Source organism: Rutidosis leptorrhynchoides, chromosome 5 (genome assembly GCF_046630445.1).
Source record: "Rutidosis leptorrhynchoides isolate AG116_Rl617_1_P2 chromosome 5, CSIRO_AGI_Rlap_v1, whole genome shotgun sequence".
NCBI lineage: Eukaryota > Viridiplantae > Streptophyta > Magnoliopsida > Asterales > Asteraceae > Rutidosis > Rutidosis leptorrhynchoides.
In genome coordinates this window covers 53311558-53319653 of record NC_092337.1, presented here as the reverse complement: position 1 = coordinate 53319653, position 8096 = coordinate 53311558, and positions in this window count along the sequence as shown.

The following is an 8096-nucleotide window of genomic DNA, read 5'->3' as shown; positions in this document are numbered from 1 at the left end:
TATCTATAGGGTGGACAATTTCTAATATTTCCTTCCGTTCATTCTCGGAATCAAAGGTTTCACCTCTATTACCCAATTGGGTGAAATCCGAGGTGTCATTATCTATTACAGCTCGTAGTTCATCTTCAGTAGATGACTCGTCTATTGAGAATATTGGGTTGGAAAGTTGTGGGATGGTAAAGTTCGGTTTGGTCTCGGGGGTAAAATTTTCAACGTTATCGTTTTCCCAAGAGTACCAATTTGTTACCCTTACATCTTCTTCGTCGGTAGAGGCTAATGTGTCGATATGTTGTGAAATTGGTAAGGCTGAATAAGAAGTATCATCGGGATAGTTGGTGATTTCGGAGCTCTCGAATTCATCAAAATTCGATGATTTGAGATTTTCTTGCACACGACTCCTCAGATCAACAGGTGTGTAATCTGATAGAGTTTCAGCTTGCCGGTTTACAAACTCTCTCATTTGTTCCTTTTGAGCATCGAGTTCTTCGAGTTTGATTTTCATATGATCTAAAGAATTTTCGGACACGTAATTTTCCTCGTCTTCTGGTTGTTGAGTTTCGATAAATTCTTGGGAATAATCCCAGTTTGAATTGCGTTCTTCGTAATCGCTCCATTCAGGTTCTGTGGGTACGTAATTTTCCATAGGAACATAATAGTAACATTCCCATGTTGAGTGATAATCTCCACAGATTTCACAACCAGTTATTGTTTCGTCGTTCGCGATCCAAGATTGACTTACCGAATTGTCATCAACACTCATTTGAGAGTATTGATTTAATTGATTTCGGAGTTCAAAAAGAGTTTCCAAGGCTTTGTTTTCAAATTTTTCCATTTTATTGCGACGGCCAAATTTTAGCTACATTCACAAATGATCCTATTAGTTATAAAAATAGAAAAACTTATATAAGTTGTCCAATTAATAGACTTTTCTGATTTTTGCCCACGTTTCGAATAGCCAAAAGATGCAGCAGGTAGCCAGGACCCTTTAAATCGGAAGCCCACAACTAGCCACTAACAAATCCAACTATTACTACGAACCAGAAAAATGTCAACGTCCATTAATTTAACCACTTAAATAATTTTTCTTTCCGTTTGAGAATTAGATAAGAAGTAGAGAAAATTTCTAAGTCCTAGAAAACTAAAGCGTCGAGAAATAAGAAAGAAATAGATTGCGCGTCGAAAAGTGTCGAAAAATAAAAAGGTAGAAAAATAGGCGTCGAAAAATAAAAATAAGAAAATAAAACGTCGGAACTTAAAAGTCTAAAAACTAAATCTAAAAAGTTGTGCCTAAAGGTATTAAGGCTTAGAAGCAATTCTATAGGAAATCCGCAATTACTTAAAGGCACTAAAATCTATTTAAAACTAAAGCGAAAAACGGCGTCGCAAAATTCTAAAGCACCTAAATCTTAGTCTAAGGAATAAGCACTTAAGGGATTTTACGGCAATGCCTAAAAATTCTAGAAATAAAAATGAAACTACGGTAAAAACTAGACTTAAAACTAAGCACGAATGATAAAAATACAAAAATTACGCTAAAAATAAATAAAAGATACAAAATATAAAGGAAAATAAAAAGTTGATAAAATTATATATTTTTATAAAAATATTATTTTTATATTTATATTATAAAAGTATTAATTTTAAATAAAATAAAACTAATTATAAGTAATAATAACTAATTAAAAACTGAAATATAATAATAATAAATAGATTAGGGTTTATAATAATAATAATAATAAAATCCGTAATAAATGCGAAATTAGGGTAGAATGATGGCCTGTCAGAAGACCTCATGCGACTCGCATGGGTTTATGCAGAAGGGTCATGCGAGTCGCATGACCTGTTGGTCCAGTTCAAATGGGGGTCAAAAAATGACAGGTTCACGTTTTATTTATTATTTATTTTTATTTTCTGTTTTTCTAATTTTTAATTTTTCTGTTTTAAAAATATTTATATAAAATATATAAATTAAATAAAAACTTTATATTTTTATAAAACTAAAATAAAAATAGAGATAGTTTATAGTAAAAATCTTAAAAATAAATTTATATATAAAAATTTTTAAGTTTTTAAGTTTTTTAAATTTTTTTTTTTTAAAGATTTTATATTGTTTTTCTAAACACAAAATATAAAAATTTCGCCGACTCCCCGGCAGCGGCGCCAAAAACTTGATGTCGTAGCGGAGGGGTACGTGATAGTACTATATTTTACTACGAAATACGTTACAAATTACACAAGTTTTAATTATTTATTTACAAAATGGATATACCTAAACCTTGCTACAACACTATAGGCAGTGTACCTAATCGTAGAGTAGTATAGTTTTTAGTAAGTCCGGTTCGTTCCACAGGGAGCGGGCTTATTGCACACTATATTTTTAAACAACTATATTTGTACAAAATATATATAATTATATATAATAATATATAAAAGGGGGTTTACCGTTTAATGACCGGTTTGTCGATTTATATTTTAAGCGAAGCGTATAGTAAATGATGATATTTAAATAACAATAAAATAAATAACAATAATTAAAATGACAATAAATAAAAGTACGAGAAAAAAATGAAATAAAATATATTATGCTTATTTAAACTTCCGTAACCATGATGGTTGACGTGTTGATTTTAGTTTTATGCCCATGGGTTAATTGTCCTTTGTCCTGGATTATTTAATATGTCCGTCTGGTTTTTGTCCATAACAGTCCATCGGTCATAAATATAAAATGCGAGTGCCCTCGTCAAATTATTATTATACCCGAAGTTAAATATTCCAACTAATTGGGGATTCGAATTGTAACAAGGTTTTAATACTTTGTTTAATGAATACACCAGGTTATCAACTGCGTGTAAACCAAGGTTTTACTACTTTGTTAGCAATTACACCAATTACCCTTGAATGTAATTTCACCCCTGTTTTAATTATTCTAGTGGCTATTAATCCATTCCCGTGTCCGGTTAAATGAACGATTATTCGTACATATAAATACCCCGCCCATCGTGTCCGATCGAGTGTATATGGTAATTTATAGGGACGCCCAATTGTAAATCTTTATATTAACATTAACAAACTATCATTTAGTTAAACAAATATAAAGCCCATTAATAGCCCATAGTCTAATTTCCACAAGTGTCGTTCTTTTGTCCAAACCCCAATTATGGTACAAAGCCCAATTACCCAATTTTAGTAATTAGCCCAACATCATGATTACTTCGGATTAAATAAGCATAATAATAACTTAGCTACGAGACATTAATTTAAAAAGGAGAACATAGCTTACATTGATTATTTATCGCGTAGTGTTACACGGACAGAGCTCCGACTTTAAAAACCCGTAAAAATAACCTTTACATAACCCGAACTAATCTAATATAACACTAATCTATACTATATATATATATATATATATATATATATATATATATATATATATATATATATATATATATATATATATATATATATATATATATATATATATATATATATATATATATATTTATTATCTTATGGAGTATTATTATTATTATTTGTGTGTGTGGTGTGGTGTGTTTAAACTCGGACGAAAAATGGCAAATTTATAGACCAGGCCTGATTCTGATCCTCATGCGACTCGCATGGGAAATAGCCTTCTGGCCATGCGACTCGCATGGCCATCAGAATCCAGCTCAATCATTTTTGTTTTCTTGTTCGTCGACATAATTTAAAATAAATATAAATATATAAATAATTAATATAATTATTTATATATTATATTTTATTCTTGTGCATAGTAGACTAGATATTTTTGGTCCGTTGCGTCGGGCGTTTCTTCTTGGCTCGGGTCCCGGTTCCGGATTTTCGGACGTCTTCGCGTATTATTTTATATCGTGTACTTTGCGTTCCGCAACTTGTACTCTTGTCATTTTTAGACGTTCTTCATCAATAATTTGAACCACTTTAATTGTATCTTTGTACATTTGAGCATTTTGGACCTTTCCGTCTTCAATTCTTCGTTTTCGCCTTTTGTCTTCGCACTTATTAAATATAAACGAATATTACTTGAATATGGAACAATTACAACTAAATAATTTACATATTGGGAGGATATTGCTACTAAATATATGTTCATTTGGAGCACTATCAACACCGTAAAACCGGACATACGCCGTCGTAGTAAAACCGGGGGCTGTTTTGGGTTGGATAATTAAATACTATCATAATCTTTGATTTAAAAGTTGTTCTTCTAAAAAAATGATATTTCATATGAACATGATAAAATATCCAAAAATCATGGTTAAACACAAAGTAGAAGTATGTCTTTCAAAATGGTCATCAAGATGTCGTACTTTCGATGGAAATGACTACCTCTTTAAAAATAGGCATGTAACCTGTAACTCCGAATATAAACCACCACTTTTTAGTTTAGTTTTACAAATTTCAGTTCTTTACGAAACCATAGCAATTTGATTCACTCAAAACGGATTTATAATGAAGAAATTATGAGCAAAACAATATTGGTTAAAAATGACTACGTGATGATTTTACAAAAATCTATACTAACCATATCTTAGCTAACTTTTCTTGTATTATACATTTATTATAACATGTCATGGTTACACAATACGTTGGATAAATCAAAAGACACCACATATACAATACGTGTAACTACAATAGTGGTATTATGGGTCATGATTGAGTCTTATACAATACGTGTATACTATGTCTTGATTATTTCAAGGTGATGTATCGATCTATATATTTACTACTAACTGTGGACTACTAACTGTGGACTACTAATTGTGGACTACTAACGTTGGACTGCTAACTTGACAACTTAAAACACGTGATTGAAAATATAAACTTAAACAATCACACGTGATTGAAAATGTGAACTTAAACAATCACACGTGATTGAAAGTATGAACTTAAACAATCACATGTGATTGAAGATATGATATGAACTTGCTATATTAATTTTGTTCACATGTATTATTATCTGAATCGTTATTATTGTTATAGGTTCGTGAATTCAAGGACGACGGCCATATTTTTAATAAGTTGAAAACTTATAATTAATATACTTTTACTACCGTGAGTATATAGTCCCATTTTTAAACTCTACAAATATTTTGAGGTGAGAATACATGCATCTTTTATTTTTCGAAATAGACACAAGTACTTAAATATATATTCTATGTTGAGTTGTACCTTTGTATATATCCCTAATAGTCTGGTAACTATTTGTTACATGTGGTTAACATGTAAGCGCGAATCCTATTGATAGATCTATTGAGTTTGACAACCCCACTCGGGCTATTTAGCACTAGTTCATAACAGGTGTTTAGTACTTCGTTTTACTAAACTTGGTACAGTGTAGAGATAACTTTGAAAAGGGAATATGCACGGAAAACATCTATTAAGTATAGTTACTGGGCGCTCAACAACATATAGAATATCTTTGCTGAAACGTTTATAACATGAAATCTTGTGGTCTATTATATCTTATGCTGGCTTTAAAACCTATATCTCACCAACCTTTGTGTTGACTGTTTAAGCATGTTTATTCTCAGGTCCTTAAGAAAGTCTTCCGATGTTGCATTATCTGAGCAAGCTGTGCATGGAGTCTCATGCTTTTGTTTAAATGAAGTGTTGCATTCAATAAAATCTTTGTGATGTATTATATTCAACTGTTATGTCACGTGTGTAGTATTTGGAAACTAATGTAATATGGGGATTATTCCTTAAATAATAGCCCATTTGTTTTAAACATGCATTATGTATAATAATGGTGTGCTTTTTATGAAATGAATGAATATTTTCTAAAACGTATCATATAGAGGTCAAATACCTCGCTATGGGACCAATGAATAACGTACCTCGTTTATAGTATTATGGACTGGTCATTTCAATTGTGGTCTTAAATACACTTTTAACACAAGGTTATCGCATTTTCACACTCATTAGACAACTTAGGTCATCCAAGACTCATTTGACCCATTTCAAAGTCAACACACCTATTTGGGTCACCAACATACCCAAATAACACCCATTCATTTAATATCTAGGTGTGATAGTAAATAACTAACCAATTAAGACTCAATATCCTCAATTAACACTTTGAAACCCCAGGTTAGTTACTATTGAGTCTTCATGACTCAATCTTACCCAAGAACACCCAAAATCATCAAATATGGGTTTATGTTCACCATTTACCCAAACCCTAACCCTTATATAAATCAATGTAAGGAAATCAAAGTTAGGAAATACCACCACAATCAAAACGTAGCTAGTGGATAGATGAACAACTTTAATACACGCGCTTTGACCCGAAATCAACTTCTTCCTCCTTGATTTGAGCTTTCTCTCTCTCTCTCTCTCAAATGGGTTTCTCACTCTAGAACCTTTAATTGGAGAGATGATGTGGTTGGTGGTAATGTTGAATGTGTTTCAACCACCGCACAACTGGCCACTAAAGCCCCAAACTCATCCTCATGTGAAAAGACCAGAATGCCCTTCATTAAACTTTAAATTAAAAAGCAGGAATCTGCCAACAGCAGCAGTGCGCTGCGCGCACCCCTTCCTTTGCGCGGCGCACACAAGGGTCTGAGCAGACTCTGACCTCTTTTTAATTACACAATGATACCCACACTCTATGTACCATATTTACACTGCTGTACAATAATAATTTGGGTCTTACAGATATGATTTTTCGAATCTAGACAGTTCTCAGGATGAAGTTTTCCGGGTTTGATGACGCGAGTGCGAGATTGTTTTGTCTCAGAAACTTCGAGCGATACGAGCTATGTTTTGAGATATGTGGGTTTGTTATGGAAGCTCAGGAGGGTGTTTTTCTCTCGGGTTAGAGCGGTTGAATAACGAACAAGATGCATCGGGTTGAAAGTCGATAGTGGGAGTCTCGGGAAAATTTGGCGCTTGCGGTTTGGAAACGGGATGACCAATGGTGTTTGGTCAATATTCCAGAGTTTATGGAATATGCGGGCTAATTTGAGCTTTTTGTCACTAAGGGTAATTGGTTGTCGAAGGGAGTCGGATAGAACGCGTTCGACGGTTGCTCGGGTTTGGTTGATGTTTCAACAAAAGGAGTGATTTTCTTCGAGGGTGATCAATTAGGAGTCTTTAGGTGACGGATGAGAGCGTAAATCGTGTAAGTCCCGGAACTTGAGCTTTCTAGGATCATTGGGGGTGTCGGGAACTTTGTGTGAGTTTGGTAACCTACAGAAGTTATCGAGCTAGTGGGAGTTATTCGACTAGTGGAGTTGTGGAGATGATTATGCAACGTTGTCTCTAATGTTCTCAAGATTAGTTTGATGATTCCGGGTAACACTAGGGCTTCGAGTACTTGTTTTACTCTCCGATGGCAAAGAAATTTGTGACTAACTTGTGGTACAAACCAAGTTTATTCTCGAGTAGCCGCAGTTTTATTTCTTACTCGTACAGTGGGAGCGTGCTTGGGATGAGAAGAAGGGGTTTGTGAAATTAATAGCTAAGAGGAGGTCAGTGAACCAGCGAGAAAGCGAAAAGTTGAAAAGTTAGTAGATTTCGAGGCTGTGACTACGTTCTCACTGGAGACTTGAGGAAGAGTCTACGAGGGCGTATGTTGGATTTTCTGATTGCTGGGAAGGAAAATCATAGATAGACGGTGAAATCATTTACGAGGGTGATCATTGACATGTGTGTTCAGGATTGGACATGTCTAGAGTGATTGGTGGGGCGGTGTAGTCTCATGAATAATCCTATAACTGAAGAGTCGCATACTTCAATTGGTCTTATGGTGCAAGAAGATGATCTTCTTGTTAGAAGATGGTGGCGATAGAAACCGAGATGACCCAAGCTAGTAACTATGAGATTGGATTGTCACTCAGCGGTGTTTTTGGTGTTGAAAGACTTCACTTGCTCGTAGGCTAACGAGTGAAGTGCGGCGTGATTCGGGTGTCTCATCCGGAGGTATCAAAAGGATTTGATAATCGGCTAGTGTAGAGTTATTGTGGGTTTGTTTAAACATAGTGAAGGGTTGGCGGAGGATGTTTAATGATCATCCTTCAAGTGAGAGATTGTTGGATGTGTGAAGGATATCAAAACAACAAGAAAAGTGC